Source organism: Struthio camelus, chromosome Z (genome assembly GCF_040807025.1).
Source record: "Struthio camelus isolate bStrCam1 chromosome Z, bStrCam1.hap1, whole genome shotgun sequence".
NCBI classification, from domain to species: Eukaryota; Metazoa; Chordata; class Aves; order Struthioniformes; family Struthionidae; genus Struthio; species Struthio camelus.
Window position 1 is genome coordinate 276569 of NC_090982.1, and position 23846 is coordinate 300414.

The window sequence follows — 23846 nt, forward strand, 5'->3', positions numbered from 1 at the left end:
GTCGTTGCAGCGCTGGCAAGGCAGAGGCCCTGCAGCTGGGGCTGCCTGAGGGGAGGCGCCTCAGGGATGGAGGCCTCGAGGGAGGCAGGCCGGAGCTGAAGGGCCTTGGCGTGCCGGCGGCATGCAGGGAGGGGGTGGCCTGTGCACGGGCAGCTAGGCAGAGCCCGCGGCTGGGGCTCGGGGGCCGAGGGGCGGGGGTGCTGCGCTGCCGCAAGGTGCGCGGCTTCCCCAAGGCGGAGGGCGGTTGCGCGCGGGCTCTGCGGCTGGACGCAACTTACAGGCTGGCCTCCTGAAGCGCTGCGCGGCGCTTGGGCTGCCTGCCCACTCCCACCAGCGAGCCTGCCAAGGAGAAGGGACGCTGTTGAAAGGTGCTGCCGTGCTGAGCTTCGCCAGGCTGTGCTGCGCTGCCGTGGGCTGCCCTGGTGCAGGCACCCTAGCCCCTGCCCTTGGCCGGGGGGGGGGCCCTTGCGTGCCCACTGCTTCTGCTGGCCCTGCCTGGCGTGCGCAGCGCTCTCGGTGCCCGTGGCCCTTGCTTGTCCGCGGGCAAGGGAGGCAGCACTTCCTACCTGCTCTGCCTCAGTGCCTTCGGTGCGCACCAGGAAAACGGGCTGCGCGAGCCCCTGCACGATGGCGGCGATCCTCCGGATGTGGCGGGGATGGGGGCTGTTGCGCAGCTCGGGGAGCCTGTCTGGCGGCTCGGGCGCGCGCGTTTCGGCCCCGAGGACGTTGCGCGGCACTCTCTCCCGGTGGAAGATGCGGGAGAAGGTGTCAGGGCTGCGAGAGAGCAGAGAGCGCCATGGGCTGCTGGAGGGGGCCGGCGGCCGCCTTGCTGAGGGCTGCCCTGGGCACAGCGCAGGGCGAGGCAGCCAGCGAGCCGCAGAGCGGGAGCCGGGGCTGGCGCCTTGCTGCCTGCTGGCTGCAAAGCTGGCCCCAGCGGGGCGGGCGCGTGCTGCCGGGGGCGTGCGGCTGGCGCTGGGGCAAGGCAGCGAGCGAGCAGCAAGGGGCTTTGCTGGGGGCCGCGCGGGGCAGCGCGGGGCCAGCGCAGCTGGGCCCGGCCGGCTCCCTCGGCGGTGGCCGGCCGGGCCGAGGCCAGTGCGCAGCGGCGCCCGGCACCCGAGCTCTGGCCAAGGCGGCTGCAGGCCGCTGCAGGGAGCCCCGCAGTGGCCGAGCAGCCGTGGGCGGCCGTGGGCAGAGGGCCGGGAGGCTGAGGGAGGGCAGCGGCAGGGTCGCGCGTGCGCAGCCACGGCACTCACCCGTCCTGCGGAGCCGCCTTCCTCCTGCGCTGCCCGCCCAGCTCGAGCGTCTGGTAGTCGGGCGCACGCAGGAGAGGAGGCGCCGGGCGCCGAGCGAGGGTGCACGGCACGCGCCTCTCAGCGTCGGGCAGGGCCCGGGGCGGAGCCCGGGCTGCGCTGCCCGCAGCATGGCCTGGCCTCCGGGCATGTGCCATCCTGTCGGGGTGGCGAGGAGGTGCAGACTGGCAGGCGCCGTGGCCCACGGCCGTGCAGCACCGGCACCTCCATTGTGAGTGCGGCGCGGGGCCATTGTGAGGCGCCCTGGGTTGCCCGGAGACGTGGGGCGGGCGGGGGGTGGGGGGGTGGGGTGGGAGGGGGTGCCGAGGGGCCGTGGGGAGGGGCTGGCCCCCCCGCAGGCCGTGGCCCCGGCAGTGCCCCGCGGCTCTGCGGCCTGCAGGCCGTGCCCGGCTCCGCCAGCGGAAGCCCCCGTCTTGTCTTGCGGCGCCAGCAGTTGCGCCGTGCCCTCCGTGCCGTGCCGGCTCTTGCCCGGCTGGATGCTGCCAAGCGAGCAGCACAGGGCCTGGCCCTCCTTGTGCCACCTTTGCCCCACTGACTCCAGCGGGGCTGCCTGCTGTGTCCCAGGTGGGGAAGAGAGTGGGCAAGAGCAGCTGTGTGGCTCCAGCTGGGAAAGGCTTGCCAGCGTGGCGCAGCGCCCCATCCCAGTCCTCGCGGTGGCTTGGAGACGCGCCTGAGCGCAATGACCGCTGCCCTCTGGTGCTCCCGCTAGCCTTTCAGAGCGGGAAGCTCCTCGCTGTGCCTAGGGACGGTGGAGGCGATACGCAGACTGGGCCGGAGGGAGGGTTTTTGCGGCAAAGGAAGGCGTGGGCCCTGCGGCAGCAGGGAGAGCCCTGCCGTGGGGGCGCCCGCTCCAGCCCCCCTGCCCGCTTTGGGAGAGCGCGCGTCGGCTCTGGCCTCCTCCCTCCACCTGGCGCCCCCCCCCGAAACCCCCCCCGCCGCCGCCCCCACCCCTCCGCCCACACTACTACTGCCGAGCCCAAGGCCCATCTCCACACGCCAAGCCCAAGCGCTGCCCACCCGTGCCGGGGCAGCCAGGGCAGGGCACGAAGGGCATCAGAGAGCTGCGCTGCGAGACGCGCCGCAGTAGGGGGACGGCAGGGGTGTTCGGGCAACGGCCATGCGGCTGGCAGAGGGCCTGTGAGACGCCTGCGGGCAGGCCCTGGGCCTCTCTCGCAGCACTGGCCTGAAGCCCGACGCCAGTCGCCAAAGCGGCACCCTTAGGCCGGGCCCCTGCTCTGGCCTTTGGCCTGCCACAATTGCTAAGGCAAATGCCACAGCTGTAAGGCCTTTTGCGAGCTCCTAGGCCAGCCCACAGCCTGATCCCTCAAGCGCCCTTGTGAGGGGCTCCTCCATGTCCTGTGTTCCGGCGGGCCGGGAAAGGGAGGGAGGGAGGGAGGGAGGGCGGGCGGGCGACAAATGTGTCGCCTAGGCGTTCCCGCCGAGCAAGAAGGGTGCTGTTACAGAAGGGAGCGAGAAAGGTTGCGTGAGGAAGTTTATCAGCAGCCGGAGGCGTGAGTGCTCGCAACACTGCCATCCCAGGGATCTGGCGGGCCCCAGCTGATGGACCGAGCGTCGGGTCTTGAGCGGTGCGCTCGGGGGCTGCTGTGGCTGCTTCAGTCCGAGGCGGCCTTCCTCGGCAGCTCTCCACGCCTCGTCGCTTCCCGTGGGCGGTGGCTGCAGAGCGCGTGGTCAGGAGAGCCTGGGAAACCTGACGGCGTTCACGCAGGCTTCCTCGGGGCCTGGGACAAAGCAGAGGAAGGGAAGCGGTGAGAGAGGCCGCCGCGCCGGGCCTGCTGTGCGGCCTCGCCTCAGCCCGCCTTGCTCTTGGCAGGCCAGCTGCGAGGGGCCGTGGAGGGAAAGGAGCTGGCGCTGTGGCCCCCACCCTCGCCCCGCCCCGCTGTGGCGTCGCTGTTGCTGGGAGGACGCGGTGGGCGAGGGGGAAGGCCGCGGGGGCAGCGGAGGGCTGGCCGAGGGCCGAGGGGTGTGCGAGGAAGGGCTGCGTCGTTGCAGCGCTGGCAAGGCAGAGGCCCTGCAGCTGGGGCTGCCTGAGGGGAGGCGCCTCAGGGATGGAGGCCTCGAGGGAGGCAGGCCGGAGCTGAAGGGCCTTGGCGTGCCGGCGGCATGCAGGGAGGGGGTGGCCTGTGCACGGGCAGCTAGGCAGAGCCCGCGGCTGGGGCTCGGGGGCCGAGGGGCGGGGGTGCTGCGCTGCCGCAAGGCGCGCGGCTTCCCCAAGGCGGAGGGCGGTTGCGCGCGGGCTCTGCGGCTGGACGCAACTTACAGGCTGGCCTCCTGAAGCGCTGCGCGGCGCTTGGGCTGCCTGCCCACTCCCACCAGCGAGCCTGCCAAGGAGAAGGGACGCTGTTGAAAGGTGCTGCCGTGCTGAGCTTCGCCAGGCTGTGCTGCGCTGCCGTGGGCTGCCCTGGTGCAGGCACCCTAGCCCCTGCCCTTGGCCGGGGGGGGGGCCCTTGCGTGCCCACTGCTTCTGCTGGCCCTGCCTGGCGTGCGCAGCGCTCTCGGTGCCCGTGGCCCTTGCTTGTCCGCGGGCAAGGGAGGCAGCACTTCCTACCTGCTCTGCCTCGGTGCCTTCGGTGCGCACCAGGAAAACGGGCTGCGCGAGCCCCTGCACGATGGCGGCGATCCTCCGGATGTGGCGGGGATGGGGGCTGTTGCGCAGCTCGGGGAGCCTGTCTGGCGGCTCGGGCGCGCGCGTTTCGGCCCCGAGGACGTTGCGCGGCACTCTCTCCCGGTGGAAGATGCGGGAGAAGGTGTCAGGGCTGCGAGAGAGCAGAGAGCGCCATGGGCTGCTGGAGGGGGCCGGCGGCCGCCTTGCTGAGGGCTGCCCTGGGCACAGCGCAGGGCGAGGCAGCCAGCGAGCCGCAGAGCGGGAGCCGGGGCTGGCGCCTTGCTGCCTGCTGGCTGCAAAGCTGGCCCCAGCGGGGCGGGCGCGTGCTGCCGGGGGCGTGCGGCTGGCGCTGGGGCAAGGCAGCGAGCGAGCAGCAAGGGGCTTTGCTGGGGGCCGCGCGGGGCAGCGCGGGGCCAGCGCAGCTGGGCCCGGCCGGCTCCCTCGGCGGTGGCCGGCCGGGCCGAGGCCAGTGCGCAGCGGCGCCCGGCACCCGAGCTCTGGCCAAGGCGGCTGCAGGCCGCTGCAGGGAGCCCCGCAGTGGCCGAGCAGCCGTGGGCGGCCGTGGGCAGAGGGCCGGGAGGCTGAGGGAGGGCAGCGGCAGGGTCGCGCGTGCGCAGCCACGGCACTCACCCGTCCTGCGGAGCCGCCTTCCTCCTGCGCTGCCCGCCCAGCTCGAGCGTCTGGTAGTCGGGCGCACGCAGGAGAGGAGGCGCCGGGCGCCGAGCGAGGGTGCACGGCACGCGCCTCTCAGCGTCGGGCAGGGCCCGGGGCGGAGCCCGGGCTGCGCTGCCCGCAGCATGGCCTGGCCTCCGGGCATGCGCCATCCTGTCGGGGTGGCGAGGAGGTGCAGACTGGCAGGCGCCGTGGCCCACGGCCGTGCAGCACCGGCACCTCCATTGTGAGTGCGGCGCGGGGCCATTGTGAGGCGCCCTGGGTTGCCCGGAGACGTGGGGCGGGCGGGGGGTGGGGGGGTGGGGTGGGAGGGGGTGCCGAGGGGCCGTGGGGAGGGGCTGGCCCCCCCGCAGGCCGTGGCCCCGGCAGTGCCCCGCGGCTCTGCGGCCTGCAGGCCGTGCCCGGCTCCGCCAGCGGAAGCCCCCGTCTTGTCTTGCGGCGCCAGCAGTTGCGCCGTGCCCTCCGTGCCGTGCCGGCTCTTGCCCGGCTGGATGCTGCCAAGCGAGCAGCACAGGGCCTGGCCCTCCTTGTGCCACCTTTGCCCCACTGACTCCAGCGGGGCTGCCTGCTGTGTCCCAGGTGGGGAAGAGAGTGGGCAAGAGCAGCTGTGTGGCTCCAGCTGGGAAAGGCTTGCCAGCGTGGCGCAGCGCCCCATCCCAGTCCTCGCGGTGGCTTGGAGACGCGCCTGAGCGCAATGACCGCTGCCCTCTGGTGCTCCCGCTAGCCTTTCAGAGCGGGAAGCCCCTCGCTGTGCCTAGGGACGGTGGAGGCGATACGCAGACTGGGCCGGAGGGAGGGTTTTTGCGGCAAAGGAAGGCGTGGGCCCTGCGGCAGCAGGGAGAGCCCTGCCGTGGGGGCGCCCGCTCCAGCCCCCCTGCCCGCTTTGGGAGAGCGCGCGTCGGCTCTGGCCTCCTCCCTCCACCTGGCGCCCCCCCCCGAAACCCCCCCCGCCGCCGCCCCCACCCCTCCGCCCACACTACTACTGCCGAGCCCAAGGCCCATCTCCACACGCCAAGCCCAAGCGCTGCCCACCCGTGCCGGGGCAGCCAGGGCAGGGCACGAAGGGCATCAGAGAGCTGCGCTGCGAGACGCGCCGCAGTAGGGGGACGGCAGGGGTGTTCGGGCAACGGCCATGCGGCTGGCAGAGGGCCTGTGAGACGCCTGCGGGCAGGCCCTGGGCCTCTCTCGCAGCACTGGCCTGAAGCCCGATGCCAGTCGCCAAAGCGGCACCCTTAGGCCGGGCCCCTGCTCTGGCCTTTGGCCTGCCACAATTGCTAAGGCAAATGCCACAGCTGTAAGGCCTTTTGCGAGCTCCTAGGCCAGCCCACAGCCTGATCCCTCAAGCGCCCTCGTGAGGGGCTCCTCCATGTCCTGTGTTCCGGCGGGCCGGGAAAGGGAGGGAGGGAGGGAGGGAGGGCGGGCGGGCGACAAATGTGTCACCTAGGCGTTCCCGCCGAGCAAGAAGGGTGCTGTTACAGAAGGGAGCGAGAAAGGTTGCGTGAGGAAGTTTATCAGCAGCCGGAGGCGTGAGTGCTCGCAACACTGCCATCCCAGGGATCTGGCGGGCCCCAGCTGATGGACCGAGCGTCGGGTCTTGAGCGGTGCGCTCGGGGGCTGCTGTGGCTGCTTCAGTCCGAGGCGGCCTTCCTCGGCAGCTCTCCATGCCTCGTCGCTTCCCGTGGGCGGTGGCTGCAGAGCGCGTGGTCAGGAGAGCCTGGGAAACCTGACGGCGTTCACGCAGGCTTCCTCGGGGCCTGGGACAAAGCAGAGGAAGGGAAGCGGTGAGAGAGGCCGCCGCGCCGGGCCTGCTGTGCGGCCTCGCCTCAGCCCGCCTTGCTCTTGGCAGGCCAGCTGCGAGGGGCCGTGGAGGGAAAGGAGCTGGCGCTGTGGCCCCCACCCTCGCCCCGCCCCGCTGTGGCGTCGCTGTTGCTGGGAGGACGCGGTGGGCGAGGGGGAAGGCCGCGGGGGCAGCGGAGGGCTGGCCGAGGGCCGAGGGGTGTGCGAGGAAGGGCTGCGTCGTTGCAGCGCTGGCAAGGCAGAGGCCCTGCAGCTGGGGCTGCCTGAGGGGAGGCGCCTCAGGGATGGAGGCCTCGAGGGAGGCAGGCCGGAGCTGAAGGGCCTTGGCGTGCCGGCGGCATGCAGGGAGGGGGTGGCCTGTGCACGGGCAGCTAGGCAGAGCCCGCGGCTGGGGCTCGGGGGCCGAGGGGCGGGGGTGCTGCGCTGCCGCAAGGCGCGCGGCTTCCCCAAGGCGGAGGGCGGTTGCGCGCGGGCTCTGCGGCTGGACGCAACTTACAGGCTGGCCTCCTGAAGCGCTGCGCGGCGCTTGGGCTGCCTGCCCACTCCCACCAGCGAGCCTGCCAAGGAGAAGGGACGCTGTTGAAAGGTGCTGCCGTGCTGAGCTTCGCCAGGCTGTGCTGCGCTGCCGTGGGCTGCCCTGGTGCAGGCACCCTAGCCCCTGCCCTTGGCCGGGGGGGGGGCCCTTGCGTGCCCACTGCTTCTGCTGGCCCTGCCTGGCGTGCGCAGCGCTCTCGGTGCCCGTGGCCCTTGCTTGTCCGCGGGCAAGGGAGGCAGCACTTCCTACCTGCTCTGCCTCGGTGCCTTCGGTGCGCACCAGGAAAACGGGCTGCGCGAGCCCCTGCACGATGGCGGCGATCCTCCGGATGTGGCGGGGATGGGGGCTGTTGCGCAGCTCGGGGAGCCTGTCTGGCGGCTCGGGCGCGCGCGTTTCGGCCCCGAGGACGTTGCGCGGCACTCTCTCCCGGTGGAAGATGCGGGAGAAGGTGTCAGGGCTGCGAGAGAGCAGAGAGCGCCATGGGCTGCTGGAGGGGGCCGGCGGCCGCCTTGCTGAGGGCTGCCCTGGGCACAGCGCAGGGCGAGGCAGCCAGCGAGCCGCAGAGCGGGAGCCGGGGCTGGCGCCTTGCTGCCTGCTGGCTGCAAAGCTGGCCCCAGCGGGGCGGGCGCGTGCTGCCGGGGGCGTGCGGCTGGCGCTGGGGCAAGGCAGCGAGCGAGCAGCAAGGGGCTTTGCTGGGGGCCGCGCGGGGCAGCGCGGGGCCAGCGCAGCTGGGCCCGGCCGGCTCCCTCGGCGGTGGCCGGCCGGGCCGAGGCCAGTGCGCAGCGGCGCCCGGCACCCGAGCTCTGGCCAAGGCGGCTGCAGGCCGCTGCAGGGAGCCCCGCAGTGGCCGAGCAGCCGTGGGCGGCCGTGGGCAGAGGGCCGGGAGGCTGAGGGAGGGCAGCGGCAGGGTCGCGCGTGCGCAGCCACGGCACTCACCCGTCCTGCGGAGCCGCCTTCCTCCTGCGCTGCCCGCCCAGCTCGAGCGTCTGGTAGTCGGGCGCACGCAGGAGAGGAGGCGCCGGGCGCCGAGCGAGGGTGCACGGCACGCGCCTCTCAGCGTCGGGCAGGGCCCGGGGCGGAGCCCGGGCTGCGCTGCCCGCAGCATGGCCTGGCCTCCGGGCATGTGCCATCCTGTCGGGGTGGCGAGGAGGTGCAGACTGGCAGGCGCCGTGGCCCACGGCCGTGCAGCACCGGCACCTCCATTGTGAGTGCGGCGCGGGGCCATTGTGAGGCGCCCTGGGTTGCCCGGAGACGTGGGGCGGGCGGGGGGTGGGGGGGTGGGGTGGGAGGGGGTGCCGAGGGGCCGTGGGGAGGGGCTGGCCCCCCCGCAGGCCGTGGCCCCGGCAGTGCCCCGCGGCTCTGCGGCCTGCAGGCCGTGCCCGGCTCCGCCAGCGGAAGCCCCCGTCTTGTCTTGCGGCGCCAGCAGTTGCGCCGTGCCCTCCGTGCCATGCCGGCTCTTGCCCGGCTGGATGCTGCCAAGCGAGCAGCACAGGGCCTGGCCCTCCTTGTGCCACCTTTGCCCCACTGACTCCAGCGGGGCTGCCTGCTGTGTCCCAGGTGGGGAAGAGAGTGGGCAAGAGCAGCTGTGTGGCTCCAGCTGGGAAAGGCTTGCCAGCGTGGCGCAGCGCCCCATCCCAGTCCTCGCGGTGGCTTGGAGACGCGCCTGAGCGCAATGACCGCTGCCCTCTGGTGCTCCCGCTAGCCTTTCAGAGCGGGAAGCTCCTCGCTGTGCCTAGGGACGGTGGAGGCGATACGCAGACTGGGCCGGAGGGAGGGTTTTTGCGGCAAAGGAAGGCGTGGGCCCTGCGGCAGCAGGGAGAGCCCTGCCGTGGGGGCGCCCGCTCCAGCCCCCCTGCCCGCTTTGGGAGAGCGCGCGTCGGCTCTGGCCTCCTCCCTCCACCTGGCGCCCCCCCCCGAAACCCCCCCCGCCGCCGCCCCCACCCCTCCGCCCACACTACTACTGCCGAGCCCAAGGCCCATCTCCACACGCCAAGCCCAAGCGCTGCCCACCCGTGCCGGGGCAGCCAGGGCAGGGCACGAAGGGCATCAGAGAGCTGCGCTGCGAGACGCGCCGCAGTAGGGGGACGGCAGGGGTGTTCGGGCAACGGCCATGCGGCTGGCAGAGGGCCTGTGAGACGCCTGCGGGCAGGCCCTGGGCCTCTCTCGCAGCACTGGCCTGAAGCCCGACGCCAGTCGCCAAAGCGGCACCCTTAGGCCGGGCCCCTGCTCTGGCCTTTGGCCTGCCACAATTGCTAAGGCAAATGCCACAGCTGTAAGGCCTTTTGCGAGCTCCTAGGCCAGCCCACAGCCTGATCCCTCAAGCGCCCTCGTGAGGGGCTCCTCCATGTCCTGTGTTCCGGCGGGCCGGGAAAGGGAGGGAGGGAGGGAGGGAGGGCGGGCGGGCGACAAATGTGTCGCCTAGGCGTTCCCGCCGAGCAAGAAGGGTGCTGTTACAGAAGGGAGCGAGAAAGGTTGCGTGAGGAAGTTTATCAGCAGCCGGAGGCGTGAGTGCTCGCAACACTGCCATCCCAGGGATCTGGCGGGCCCCAGCTGATGGACCGAGCGTCGGGTCTTGAGCGGTGCGCTCGGGGGCTGCTGTGGCTGCTTCAGTCCGAGGCGGCCTTCCTCGGCAGCTCTCCACGCCTCGTCGCTTCCCGTGGGCGGTGGCTGCAGAGCGCGTGGTCAGGAGAGCCTGGGAAACCTGACGGCGTTCACGCAGGCTTCCTCGGGGCCTGGGACAAAGCAGAGGAAGGGAAGCGGTGAGAGAGGCCGCCGCGCCGGGCCTGCTGTGCGGCCTCGCCTCAGCCCGCCTTGCTCTTGGCAGGCCAGCTGCGAGGGGCCGTGGAGGGAAAGGAGCTGGCGCTGTGGCCCCCACCCTCGCCCCGCCCCGCTGTGGCGTCGCTGTTGCTGGGAGGACGCGGTGGGCGAGGGGGAAGGCCGCGGGGGCAGCGGAGGGCTGGCCGAGGGCCGAGGGGTGTGCGAGGAAGGGCTGCGTCGTTGCAGCGCTGGCAAGGCAGAGGCCCTGCAGCTGGGGCTGCCTGAGGGGAGGCGCCTCAGGGATGGAGGCCTCGAGGGAGGCAGGCCGGAGCTGAAGGGCCTTGGCGTGCCGGCGGCATGCAGGGAGGGGGTGGCCTGTGCACGGGCAGCTAGGCAGAGCCCGCGGCTGGGGCTCGGGGGCCGAGGGGCGGGGGTGCTGCGCTGCCGCAAGGCGCGCGGCTTCCCCAAGGCGGAGGGCGGTTGCGCGCGGGCTCTGCGGCTGGACGCAACTTACAGGCTGGCCTCCTGAAGCGCTGCGCGGCGCTTGGGCTGCCTGCCCACTCCCACCAGCGAGCCTGCCAAGGAGAAGGGACGCTGTTGAAAGGTGCTGCCGTGCTGAGCTTCGCCAGGCTGTGCTGCGCTGCCGTGGGCTGCCCTGGTGCAGGCACCCTAGCCCCTGCCCTTGGCCGGGGGGGGGGCCCTTGCGTGCCCACTGCTTCTGCTGGCCCTGCCTGGCGTGCGCAGCGCTCTCGGTGCCCGTGGCCCTTGCTTGTCCGCGGGCAAGGGAGGCAGCACTTCCTACCTGCTCTGCCTCGGTGCCTTCGGTGCGCACCAGGAAAACGGGCTGCGCGAGCCCCTGCACGATGGCGGCGATCCTCCGGATGTGGCGGGGATGGGGGCTGTTGCGCAGCTCGGGGAGCCTGTCTGGCGGCTCGGGCGCGCGCGTTTCGGCCCCGAGGACGTTGCGCGGCACTCTCTCCCGGTGGAAGATGCGGGAGAAGGTGTCAGGGCTGCGAGAGAGCAGAGAGCGCCATGGGCTGCTGGAGGGGGCCGGCGGCCGCCTTGCTGAGGGCTGCCCTGGGCACAGCGCAGGGCGAGGCAGCCAGCGAGCCGCAGAGCGGGAGCCGGGGCTGGCGCCTTGCTGCCTGCTGGCTGCAAAGCTGGCCCCAGCGGGGCGGGCGCGTGCTGCCGGGGGCGTGCGGCTGGCGCTGGGGCAAGGCAGCGAGCGAGCAGCAAGGGGCTTTGCTGGGGGCCGCGCGGGGCAGCGCGGGGCCAGCGCAGCTGGGCCCGGCCGGCTCCCTCGGCGGTGGCCGGCCGGGCCGAGGCCAGTGCGCAGCGGCGCCCGGCACCCGAGCTCTGGCCAAGGCGGCTGCAGGCCGCTGCAGGGAGCCCCGCAGTGGCCGAGCAGCCGTGGGCGGCCGTGGGCAGAGGGCCGGGAGGCTGAGGGAGGGCAGCGGCAGGGTCGCGCGTGCGCAGCCACGGCACTCACCCGTCCTGCGGAGCCGCCTTCCTCCTGCGCTGCCCGCCCAGCTCGAGCGTCTGGTAGTCGGGCGCACGCAGGAGAGGAGGCGCCGGGCGCCGAGCGAGGGTGCACGGCACGCGCCTCTCAGCGTCGGGCAGGGCCCGGGGCGGAGCCCGGGCTGCGCTGCCCGCAGCATGGCCTGGCCTCCGGGCATGCGCCATCCTGTCGGGGTGGCGAGGAGGTGCAGACTGGCAGGCGCCGTGGCCCACGGCCGTGCAGCACCGGCACCTCCATTGTGAGTGCGGCGCGGGGCCATTGTGAGGCGCCCTGGGTTGCCCGGAGACGTGGGGCGGGCGGGGGGTGGGGGGGTGGGGTGGGAGGGGGTGCCGAGGGGCCGTGGGGAGGGGCTGGCCCCCCCGCAGGCCGTGGCCCCGGCAGTGCCCCGCGGCTCTGCGGCCTGCAGGCCGTGCCCGGCTCCGCCAGCGGAAGCCCCCGTCTTGTCTTGCGGCGCCAGCAGTTGCGCCGTGCCCTCCGTGCCATGCCGGCTCTTGCCCGGCTGGATGCTGCCAAGCGAGCAGCACAGGGCCTGGCCCTCCTTGTGCCACCTTTGCCCCACTGACTCCAGCGGGGCTGCCTGCTGTGTCCCAGGTGGGGAAGAGAGTGGGCAAGAGCAGCTGTGTGGCTCCAGCTGGGAAAGGCTTGCCAGCGTGGCGCAGCGCCCCATCCCAGTCCTCGCGGTGGCTTGGAGACGCGCCTGAGCGCAATGACCGCTGCCCTCTGGTGCTCCCGCTAGCCTTTCAGAGCGGGAAGCTCCTCGCTGTGCCTAGGGACGGTGGAGGCGATACGCAGACTGGGCCGGAGGGAGGGTTTTTGCGGCAAAGGAAGGCGTGGGCCCTGCGGCAGCAGGGAGAGCCCTGCCGTGGGGGCGCCCGCTCCAGCCCCCCTGCCCGCTTTGGGAGAGCGCGCGTCGGCTCTGGCCTCCTCCCTCCACCTGGCGCCCCCCCCCGAAACCCCCCCCGCCGCCGCCCCCACCCCTCCGCCCACACTACTACTGCCGAGCCCAAGGCCCATCTCCACACGCCAAGCCCAAGCGCTGCCCACCCGTGCCGGGGCAGCCAGGGCAGGGCACGAAGGGCATCAGAGAGCTGCGCTGCGAGACGCGCCGCAGTAGGGGGACGGCAGGGGTGTTCGGGCAACGGCCATGCGGCTGGCAGAGGGCCTGTGAGACGCCTGCGGGCAGGCCCTGGGCCTCTCTCGCAGCACTGGCCTGAAGCCCGACGCCAGTCGCCAAAGCGGCACCCTTAGGCCGGGCCCCTGCTCTGGCCTTTGGCCTGCCACAATTGCTAAGGCAAATGCCACAGCTGTAAGGCCTTTTGCGAGCTCCTAGGCCAGCCCACAGCCTGATCCCTCAAGCGCCCTCGTGAGGGGCTCCTCCATGTCCTGTGTTCCGGCGGGCCGGGAAAGGGAGGGAGGGAGGGAGGGAGGGCGGGCGGGCGACAAATGTGTCGCCTAGGCGTTCCCGCCGAGCAAGAAGGGTGCTGTTACAGAAGGGAGCGAGAAAGGTTGCGTGAGGAAGTTTATCAGCAGCCGGAGGCGTGAGTGCTCGCAACACTGCCATCCCAGGGATCTGGCGGGCCCCAGCTGATGGACCGAGCGTCGGGTCTTGAGCGGTGCGCTCGGGGGCTGCTGTGGCTGCTTCAGTCCGAGGCGGCCTTCCTCGGCAGCTCTCCACGCCTCGTCGCTTCCCGTGGGCGGTGGCTGCAGAGCGCGTGGTCAGGAGAGCCTGGGAAACCTGACGGCGTTCACGCAGGCTTCCTCGGGGCCTGGGACAAAGCAGAGGAAGGGAAGCGGTGAGAGAGGCCGCCGCGCCGGGCCTGCTGTGCGGCCTCGCCTCAGCCCGCCTTGCTCTTGGCAGGCCAGCTGCGAGGGGCCGTGGAGGGAAAGGAGCTGGCGCTGTGGCCCCCACCCTCGCCCCGCCCCGCTGTGGCGTCGCTGTTGCTGGGAGGACGCGGTGGGCGAGGGGGAAGGCCGCGGGGGCAGCGGAGGGCTGGCCGAGGGCCGAGGGGTGTGCGAGGAAGGGCTGCGTCGTTGCAGCGCTGGCAAGGCAGAGGCCCTGCAGCTGGGGCTGCCTGAGGGGAGGCGCCTCAGGGATGGAGGCCTCGAGGGAGGCAGGCCGGAGCTGAAGGGCCTTGGCGTGCCGGCGGCATGCAGGGAGGGGGTGGCCTGTGCACGGGCAGCTAGGCAGAGCCCGCGGCTGGGGCTCGGGGGCCGAGGGGCGGGGGTGCTGCGCTGCCGCAAGGCGCGCGGCTTCCCCAAGGCGGAGGGCGGTTGCGCGCGGGCTCTGCGGCTGGACGCAACTTACAGGCTGGCCTCCTGAAGCGCTGCGCGGCGCTTGGGCTGCCTGCCCACTCCCACCAGCGAGCCTGCCAAGGAGAAGGGACGCTGTTGAAAGGTGCTGCCGTGCTGAGCTTCGCCAGGCTGTGCTGCGCTGCCGTGGGCTGCCCTGGTGCAGGCACCCTAGCCCCTGCCCTTGGCCGGGGGGGGGGCCCTTGCGTGCCCACTGCTTCTGCTGGCCCTGCCTGGCGTGCGCAGCGCTCTCGGTGCCCGTGGCCCTTGCTTGTCCGCGGGCAAGGGAGGCAGCACTTCCTACCTGCTCTGCCTCGGTGCCTTCGGTGCGCACCAGGAAAACGGGCTGCGCGAGCCCCTGCACGATGGCGGCGATCCTCCGGATGTGGCGGGGATGGGGGCTGTTGCGCAGCTCGGGGAGCCTGTCTGGCGGCTCGGGCGCGCGCGTTTCGGCCCCGAGGACGTTGCGCGGCACTCTCTCCCGGTGGAAGATGCGGGAGAAGGTGTCAGGGCTGCGAGAGAGCAGAGAGCGCCATGGGCTGCTGGAGGGGGCCGGCGGCCGCCTTGCTGAGGGCTGCCCTGGGCACAGCGCAGGGCGAGGCAGCCAGCGAGCCGCAGAGCGGGAGCCGGGGCTGGCGCCTTGCTGCCTGCTGGCTGCAAAGCTGGCCCCAGCGGGGCGGGCGCGTGCTGCCGGGGGCGTGCGGCTGGCGCTGGGGCAAGGCAGCGAGCGAGCAGCAAGGGGCTTTGCTGGGGGCCGCGCGGGGCAGCGCGGGGCCAGCGCAGCTGGGCCCGGCCGGCTCCCTCGGCGGTGGCCGGCCGGGCCGAGGCCAGTGCGCAGCGGCGCCCGGCACCCGAGCTCTGGCCAAGGCGGCTGCAGGCCGCTGCAGGGAGCCCCGCAGTGGCCGAGCAGCCGTGGGCGGCCGTGGGCAGAGGGCCGGGAGGCTGAGGGAGGGCAGCGGCAGGGTCGCGCGTGCGCAGCCACGGCACTCACCCGTCCTGCGGAGCCGCCTTCCTCCTGCGCTGCCCGCCCAGCTCGAGCGTCTGGTAGTCGGGCGCACGCAGGAGAGGAGGCGCCGGGCGCCGAGCGAGGGTGCACGGCACGCGCCTCTCAGCGTCGGGCAGGGCCCGGGGCGGAGCCCGGGCTGCGCTGCCCGCAGCATGGCCTGGCCTCCGGGCATGCGCCATCCTGTCGGGGTGGCGAGGAGGTGCAGACTGGCAGGCGCCGTGGCCCACGGCCGTGCAGCACCGGCACCTCCATTGTGAGTGCGGCGCGGGGCCATTGTGAGGCGCCCTGGGTTGCCCGGAGACGTGGGGCGGGCGGGGGGTGGGGGGGGTGGGGTGGGAGGGGGTGCCGAGGGGCCGTGGGGAGGGGCTGGCCCCCCCGCAGGCCGTGGCCCCGGCAGTGCCCCGCGGCTCTGCGGCCTGCAGGCCGTGCCCGGCTCCGCCAGCGGAAGCCCCCGTCTTGTCTTGCGGCGCCAGCAGTTGCGCCGTGCCCTCCGTGCCGTGCCGGCTCTTGCCCGGCTGGATGCTGCCAAGCGAGCAGCACAGGGCCTGGCCCTCCTTGTGCCACCTTTGCCCCACTGACTCCAGCGGGGCTGCCTGCTGTGTCCCAGGTGGGGAAGAGAGTGGGCAAGAGCAGCTGTGTGGCTCCAGCTGGGAAAGGCTTGCCAGTGTGGCGCAGCGCCCCATCCCAGTCCTCGCGGTGGCTTGGAGACGCGCCTGAGCGCAATGACCGCTGCCCTCTGGTGCTCCCGCTAGCCTTTCAGAGCGGGAAGCCCCTCGCTGTGCCTAGGGACGGTGGAGGCGATACGCAGACTGGGCCGGAGGGAGGGTTTTTGCGGCAAAGGAAGGCGTGGGCCCTGCGGCAGCAGGGAGAGCCCTGCCGTGGGGGCGCCCGCTCCAGCCCCCCTGCCCGCTTTGGGAGAGCGCGCGTCGGCTCTGGCCTCCTCCCTCCACCTGGCGCCCCCCCCCGAAACCCCCCCCGCCGCCGCCCCCACCCCTCCGCCCACACTACTACTGCCGAGCCCAAGGCCCATCTCCACACGCCAAGCCCAAGCGCTGCCCACCCGTGCCGGGGCAGCCAGGGCAGGGCACGAAGGGCATCAGAGAGCTGCGCTGCGAGACGCGCCGCAGTAGGGGGACGGCAGGGGTGTTCGGGCAACGGCCATGCGGCTGGCAGAGGGCCTGTGAGACGCCTGCGGGCAGGCCCTGGGCCTCTCTCGCAGCACTGGCCTGAAGCCCGACGCCAGTCGCCAAAGCGGCACCCTTAGGCCGGGCCCCTGCTCTGGCCTTTGGCCTGCCACAATTGCTAAGGCAAATGCCACAGCTGTAAGGCCTTTTGCGAGCTCCTAGGCCAGCCCACAGCCTGATCCCTCAAGCGCCCTCGTGAGGGGCTCCTCCATGTCCTGTGTTCCGGCGGGCCGGGAAAGGGAGGGAGGGAGGGAGGGAGGGCGGGCGGGCGACAAATGTGTCACCTAGGCGTTCCCGCCGAGCAAGAAGGGTGCTGTTACAGAAGGGAGCGAGAAAGGTTGCGTGAGGAAGTTTATCAGCAGCCGGAGGCGTGAGTGCTCGCAACACTGCCATCCCAGGGATCTGGCGGGCCCCAGCTGATGGACCGAGCGTCGGGTCTTGAGCGGTGCGCTCGGGGGCTGCTGTGGCTGCTTCAGTCCGAGGCGGCCTTCCTCGGCAGCTCTCCATGCCTCGTCGCTTCCCGTGGGCGGTGGCTGCAGAGCGCGTGGTCAGGAGAGCCTGGGAAACCTGACGGCGTTCACGCAGGCTTCCTCGGGGCCTGGGACAAAGCAGAGGAAGGGAAGCGGTGAGAGAGGCCGCCGCGCCGGGCCTGCTGTGCGGCCTCGCCTCAGCCCGCCTTGCTCTTGGCAGGCCAGCTGCGAGGGGCCGTGGAGGGAAAGGAGCTGGCGCTGTGGCCCCCACCCTCGCCCCGCCCCGCTGTGGCGTCGCTGTTGCTGGGAGGACGCGGTGGGCGAGGGGGAAGGCCGCGGGGGCAGCGGAGGGCTGGCCGAGGGCCGAGGGGTGTGCGAGGAAGGGCTGCGTCGTTGCAGCGCTGGCAAGGCAGAGGCCCTGCAGCTGGGGCTGCCTGAGGGGAGGCGCCTCAGGGATGGAGGCCTCGAGGGAGGCAGGCCGGAGCTGAAGGGCCTTGGCGTGCCGGCGGCATGCAGGGAGGGGGTGGCCTGTGCACGGGCAGCTAGGCAGAGCCCGCGGCTGGGGCTCGGGGGCCGAGGGGCGGGGGTGCTGCGCTGCCGCAAGGCGCGCGGCTTCCCCAAGGCGGAGGGCGGTTGCGCGCGGGCTCTGCGGCTGGACGCAACTTACAGGCTGGCCTCCTGAAGCGCTGCGCGGCGCTTGGGCTGCCTGCCCACTCCCACCAGCGAGCCTGCCAAGGAGAAGGGACGCTGTTGAAAGGTGCTGCCGTGCTGAGCTTCGCCAGGCTGTGCTGCGCTGCCGTGGGCTGCCCTGGTGCAGGCACCCTAGCCCCTGCCCTTGGCCGGGGGGGGGGCCCTTGCGTGCCCACTGCTTCTGCTGGCCCTGCCTGGCGTGCGCAGCGCTCTCGGTGCCCGTGGCCCTTGCTTGTCCGCGGGCAAGGGAGGCAGCACTTCCTACCTGCTCTGCCTCGGTGCCTTCGGTGCGCACCAGGAAAACGGGCTGCGCGAGCCCCTGCACGATGGCGGCGATCCTCCGGATGTGGCGGGGATGGGGGCTGTTGCGCAGCTCGGGGAGCCTGTCTGGCGGCTCGGGCGCGCGCGTTTCGGCCCCGAGGACGTTGCGCGGCACTCTCTCCCGGTGGAAGATGCGGGAGAAGGTGTCAGGGCTGCGAGAGAGCAGAGAGCGCCATGGGCTGCTGGAGGGGGCCGGCGGCCGCCTTGCTGAGGGCTGCCCTGGGCACAGCGCAGGGCGAGGCAGCCAGCGAGCCGCAGAGCGGGAGCCGGGGCTGGCGCCTTGCTGCCTGCTGGCTGCAAAGCTGGCCCCAGCGGGGCGGGCGCGTGCTGCCGGGGGCGTGCGGCTGGCGCTGGGGCAAGGCAGCGAGCGAGCAGCAAGGGGCTTTGCTGGGGGCCGCGCGGGGCAGCGCGGGGCCAGCGCAGCTGGGCCCGGCCGGCTCCCTCGGCGGTGGCCGGCCGGGCCGAGGCCAGTGCGCAGCGGCGCCCGGCACCCGAGCTCTGGCCAAGGCGGCTGCAGGCCGCTGCAGGGAGCCCCGCAGTGGCCGAGCAGCCGTGGGCGGCCGTGGGCAGAGGGCCGGGAGGCTGAGGGAGGGCAGCGGCAGGGTCGCGCGTGCGCAGCCACGGCACTCACCCGTCCTGCGGAGCCGCCTTCCTCCTGCGCTGCCCGCCCAGCTCGAGCGTCTGGTAGTCGGGCGCACGCAGGAGAGGAGGCGCCGGGCGCCGAGCGAGGGTGCACGGCACGCGCCTCTCAGCGTCGGGCAGGGCCCGGGGCGGAGCCCGGGCTGCGCTGCCCGCAGCATGGCCTGGCCTCCGGGCATGCGCCATCCTGTCGGGGTGGCGAGGAGGTGCAGACTGGCAGGCGCCGTGGCCCACGGCCGTGCAGCACCGGCACCTCCATTGTGAGTGCGGCGCGGGGCCATTGTGAGGCGCCCTGGGTTGCCCGGAGACGTGGGGCGGGCGGGGGGTGGGGGGGTGGGGTGGGAGGGGGTGCCGAGGGGCCGTGGGGAGGGGCTGGCCCCCCCGCAGGCCGTGGCCCCGGCAGTGCCCCGCGGCTCTGCGGCCTGCAGGCCGTGCCCGGCTCCGCCAGCGGAAGCCCCCGTCTTGTCTTGCGGCGCCAGCAGTTGCGCCGTGCCCTCCGTGCCGTGCCGGCTCTTGCCCGGCTGGATGCTGCCAAGCGAGCAGCACAGGGCCTGGCCCTCCTTGTGCCACCTTTGCCCCACTGACTCCAGCGGGGCTGCCTGCTGTGTCCCAGGTGGGGAAGAGAGTGGGCAAGAGCAGCTGTGTGGCTCCAGCTGGGAAAGGCTTGCCAGCGTGGCGCAGCGCCCCATCCCAGTCCTCGCGGTGGCTTGGAGACGCGCCTGAGCGCAATGACCGCTGCCCTCTGGTGCTCCCGCTAGCCTTTCAGAGCGGGAAGCCCCTCGCTGTGCCTAGGGACGGTGGAGGCGATACGCAGACTGGGCCGGAGGGAGGGTTTTTGCGGCAAAGGAAGGCGTGGGCCCTGCGGCAGCAGGGAGAGCCCTGCCGTGGGGGCGCCCGCTCCAGCCCCCCTGCCCGCTTTGGGAGAGCGCGCGTCGGCTCTGGCCTCCTCCCTCCACCTGGCGCCCCCCCCCGACACCCCCCCCGCCGCCGCCCCCACCCCTCCGCCCACACTACTACTGCCGAGCCCAAGGCCCATCTCCACACGCCAAGCCCAAGCGCTGCCCACCCGTGCCGGGGCAGCCAGGGCAGGGCACGAAGGGCATCAGAGAGCTGCGCTGCGAGACGCGCCGCAGTAGGGGGACGGCAGGGGTGTTCGGGCAACGGCCATGCGGCTGGCAGAGGGCCTGTGAGACGCCTGCGGGCAGGCCCTGGGCCTCTCTCGCAGCACTGGCCTGAAGCCCGATGCCAGTCGCCAAAGCGGCACCCTTAGGCCGGGCCCCTGCTCTGGCCTTTGGCCTGCCACAATTGCTAAGGCAAATGCCACAGCTGTAAGGCCTTTTGCGAGCTCCTAGGCCAGCCCACAGCCTGATCCCTCAAGCGCCCTCGTGAGGGGCTCCTCCATGTCCTGTGTTCCGGCGGGCCGGGAAAGGGAGGGAGGGAGGGAGGGAGGGCGGGCGGGCGACAAATGTGTCACCTAGGCGTTCCCGCCGAGCAAGAAGGGTGCTGTTACAGAAGGGAGCGAGAAAGGTTGCGTGAGGAAGTTTATCAGCAGCCGGAGGCGTGAGTGCTCGCAACACTGCCATCCCAGGGATCTGGCGGGCCCCAGCTGATGGACCGAGCGTCGGGTCTTGAGCGGTGCGCTCGGGGGCTGCTGTGGCTGCTTCAGTCCGAGGCGGCCTTCCTCGGCAGCTCTCCACGCCTCGTCGCTTCCCGTGGGCGGTGGCTGCAGAGCGCGTGGTCAGGAGAGCCTGGGAAACCTGACGGCGTCCACGCGGGCTTCCTCGGGGCCTGGGACAAAGCAGAGGAAGGGAAGCGGTGAGAGAGGCCGCCGCGCCGGGCCTGCTGTGCGGCCTCGCCTCAGCCCGCCTTGCTCTTGGCAGGCCAGCTGCGAGGGGCCGTGGAGGGAAAGGAGCTGGCGCTGTGGCCCCCCCCCCACCCCCACCCTCGCCTCGCCCCGCCCCGCTGCGGCGTCGCTGTTGCTGGGAGGACGCGGTGGGCGAGGGGGAAGGCCGCGGGGGCAACGGAGGGCTGGCCGAGGGCCGAGGGGTGTGCGAGGAAGGGCTGCGTCGTTGCAGCGCTGGCAAGGCAGAGGCCCTGCAGCTGGGGCTGCCTGAGGGGAGGCGCCTCAGGGATGGAGGCCTCGAGGGAGGCAGGCCGGAGCTGAAGGGCCTTGGCGTGCCGGCGGCATGCAGGGAGGGGGTGGCCTGTGCACGGGCAGCTAGGCAGAGCCCGCGGCTGGGGCTCGGGGGCCGAGGGGCGGGGGTGCTGCGCTGCCGCAAGGTGCGCGGCTTCCCCAAGGCGGAGGGCGGTTGCGCGCGGGCTCTGCGGCTGGACGCAACTTACAGGCTGGCCTCCTGAAGCGCTGCGCGGCGCTTGGGCTGCCTGCCCACTCCCACCAGCGAGCCTGCCAAGGAGAAGGGACGCTGTTGAAAGGTGCTGCCGTGCTGAGCTTCGCCAGGCTGTGCTGCGCTGCCGTGGGCTGCCCTGGTGCAGGCACCCTAGCCCCTGCCCTTGGCCGGGGGGGGGGCCCTTGCGTGCCCACTGCTTCTGCTGGCCCTGCCTGGCGTGCGCAGCGCTCTCGGTGCCCGTGGCCCTTGCTTGTCCGCGGGCAAGGGAGGCAGCACTTCCTACCTGCTCTGCCTCGGTGCCTTCGGTGCGCACCAGGAAAACGGGCTGCGCGAGCCCCTGCACGATGGCGGCGATCCTCCGGATGTGGCGGGGATGGGGGCTGTTGCGCAGCTCGGGGAGCCTGTCTGGCGGCTCGGGCGCGCGCGTTTCGGCCCCGAGGACGTTGCGCGGCACTCTCTCCCGGTGGAAGATGCGGGAGAAGGTGTCAGGGCTGCGAGAGAGCAGAGAGCGCCATGGGCTGCTGGAGGGGGCCGGCGGCCGCCTTGCTGAGGGCTGCCCTGGGCACAGCGCAGGGCGAGGCAGCCAGCGAGCCGCAGAGCGGGAGCCGGGGCTGGCGCCTTGCTGCCTGCTGGCTGCAAAGCTGGCCCCAGCGGGGCGGGCGCGTGCTGCCGGGGGCGTGCGGCTGGCGCTGGGGCAAGGCAGCGAGCGAGCAGCAAGGGGCTTTGCTGGGGGCCGCGCGGGGCAGCGCGGGGCCAGCGCAGCTGGGCCCGGCCGGCTCCCTCGGCGGTGGCCGGCCGGGCCGAGGCCAGTGCGCAGCGGCGCCCGGCACCCGAGCTCTGGCCAAGGCGGCTGCAGGCCGCTGCAGGGAGCCCCGCAGTGGCCGAGCAGCCGTGGGCGGCCGTGGGCAGAGGGCCGGGAGGCTGAGGGAGGGCAGCGGCAGGGTCGCGCGTGCGCAGCCACGGCACTCACCCGTCCTGCGGAGCCGCCTTCCTCCTGCGCTGCCCGCCCAGCTCGAGCGTCTGGTAGTCGGGCGCACGCAGGAGAGGAGGCGCCGGGCGCCGAGCGAGGGTGCACGGCACGCGCCTCTCAGCGTCGGGCAGGGCCCGGGGCGGAGCCCGGGCTGCGCTGCCCGCAGCATGGCCTGGCCTCCGGGCATGCGCCATCCTGTCGGGGTGGCGAGGAGGTGCAGACTGGCAGGCGCCGTGGCCCACGGCCGTGCAGCACCGGCACCTCCATTGTGAGTGCGGCGCGGGGCCATTGTGAGGCGCCCTGGGTTGCCCGGAGACGTGGGGCGGGCGGGGGGTGGGGGGGTGGGGTGGGAGGGGGTGCCGAGGGGCCGTGGGGAGGGGCTGGCCCCCCCGCAGGCCGTGGCCCCGGCAGTGCCCCGCGGCTCTGCGGCCTGCAGGCCGTGCCCGGCTCCGCCAGCGGAAGCCCCCGTCTTGTCTTGCGGCGCCAGCAGTTGCGCCGTGCCCTCCGTGCCGTGCCGGCTCTTGCCCGGCTGGATGCTGCCAAGCGAGCAGCACAGGGCCTGGCCCTCCTTGTGCCACCTTTGCCCCACTGACTCCAGCGGGGCTGCCTGCTGTGTCCCAGGTGGGGAAGAGACTGGGCAAGAGCAGCCGTGTGGCTCCAGCTGGGAAAGGCTTGCCAGCGTGGCGCAGCGCCCCATCCCAGTCCTCGCGGTGGCTTGGAGACGCGCCTGAGCGCAATGACCGCTGCCCTCTGGTGCTCCCGCTAGCCTTTCAGAGCGGGAAGCTCCTCGCTGTGCCTAGGGACGGTGGAGGCGATACGCAGACTGGGCCGGAGGGAGGGTTTTTGCGGCAAAGGAAGGCGTGGGCCCTGCGGCAGCAGGGAGAGCCCTGCCGTGGGGGCGCCCGCTCCAGCCCCCCTGCCCGCTTTGGGAGAGCGCGCGTCGGCTCTGGCCTCCTCCCTCCACCTGGCGCCCCCCCCCGACACCCCCCCCCGCCGCCCCCACCCCTCCGCCCACACTACTACTGCCGAGCCCAAGGCCCATCTCCACACGCCAAGCCCAAGCGCTGCCCACCCGTGCCGGGGCGGCCAGGGCAGGGCACGAAGGGCATCAGAGAGCTGCGCTGCGAGACGCGCCGCAGTAGGGGGACGGCAGGGGTGTTCGGGCAACGGCCATGCGGCTGGCAGAGGGCCTGTGAGACGCCTGCGGGCAGGCCCTGGGCCTCTCTCGCAGCACTGGCCTGAAGCCCGACGCCAGTCGCCAAAGCGGCACCCTTAGGCCGGGCCCCTGCTCTGGCCTTTGGCCTGCCACAATTGCTAAGGCAAATGCCACAGCTGTAAGGCCTTTTGCGAGCTCCTAGGCCAGCCCACAGCCTGATCCCTCAAGCGCCCTCGTGAGGGGCTCCTCCATGTCCTGTGTTCCGGCGGGCCGGGAAAGGGAGGGAGGGAGGGAGGGAGGGAGGGCGGGCGACAAATGTGTCGCCTAGGCGTTCCCGCCGAGCAAGAAGGGTGCTGTTACAGAAGGGAGCGAGAAAGGTTGCGTGAGGAAGTTTATCAGCAGCCGGAGGCGTGAGTGCTCGCAACACTGCCATCCCAGGGATCTGGTGGGCCCCAGCTGATGGACCGAGCGTCGGGTCTTGAGCGGTGCACTCGGGGGCTGCTGTGGCTGCTTCAGTCCGAGGCGGCCTTCCTCGGCAGCTCTCCACGCCTCGTCGCTTCCCGTGGGCGGTGGCTGCAGAGCGCGTGGTCAGGAGAGCCTGGGAAACCTGACGGCGTCCACGCGGGCTTCCTCGGGGCCTGGGACAAAGCAGAGGAAGGGAAGCGGTGAGAGAGGCCGCCGCGCCGGGCCTGCTGTGCGGCCTCGCCTCAGCCCGCCTTGCTCTTGGCAGGCCAGCTGCGAGGGGCCGTGGAGGGAAAGGAGCTGGCGCTGTGGCCCCCCCCCCCCCCCCACCCTCGCCTCGCCCCGCCCCGCTGCGGCGTCGCTGTTGCTGGGAGGACGCGGTGGGCGAGGGGGAAGGCCGCGGGGGCAACGGAGGGCTGGCCGAGGGCCGAGGGGTGTGCGAGGAAGGGCTGCGTCGTTGCAGCGCTGGCAAGGCAGAGGCCCTGCAGCTGGGGCTGCCTGAGGGGAGGCGCCTCAGGGATGGAGGCCTCGAGGGAGGCAGGCCGGAGCTGAAGGGCCTTGGCGTGCCGGCGGCATGCAGGGAGGGGGTGGCCTGTGCACGGGCAGCTAGGCAGAGCCCGCGGCTGGGGCTCGGGGGCCGAGGGGCGGGGGTGCTGCGCTGCCGCAAGGTGCGCGGCTTCCCCAAGGCGGAGGGCGGTTGCGCGCGGGCTCTGCGGCTGGACGCAACTTACAGGCTGGCCTCCTGAAGCGCTGCGCGGCGCTTGGGCTGCCTGCCCACTCCCACCAGCGAGCCTGCCAAGGAGAAGGGACGCTGTTGAAAGGTGCTGCCGTGCTGAGCTTCGCCAGGCTGTGCTGCGCTGCCGTGGGCTGCCCTGGTGCAGGCACCCTAGCCCCTGCCCTTGGCCGGGGGGGGGGCCCTTGCGTGCCCACTGCTTCTGCTGGCCCTGCCTGGCGTGCGCAGCGCTCTCGGTGCCCGTGGCCCTTGCTTGTCCGCGGGCAAGGGAGGCAGCACTTCCTACCTGCTCTGCCTCGGTGCCTTCGGTGCGCACCAGGAAAACGGGCTGCGCGAGCCCCTGCACGATGGCGGCGATCCTCCGG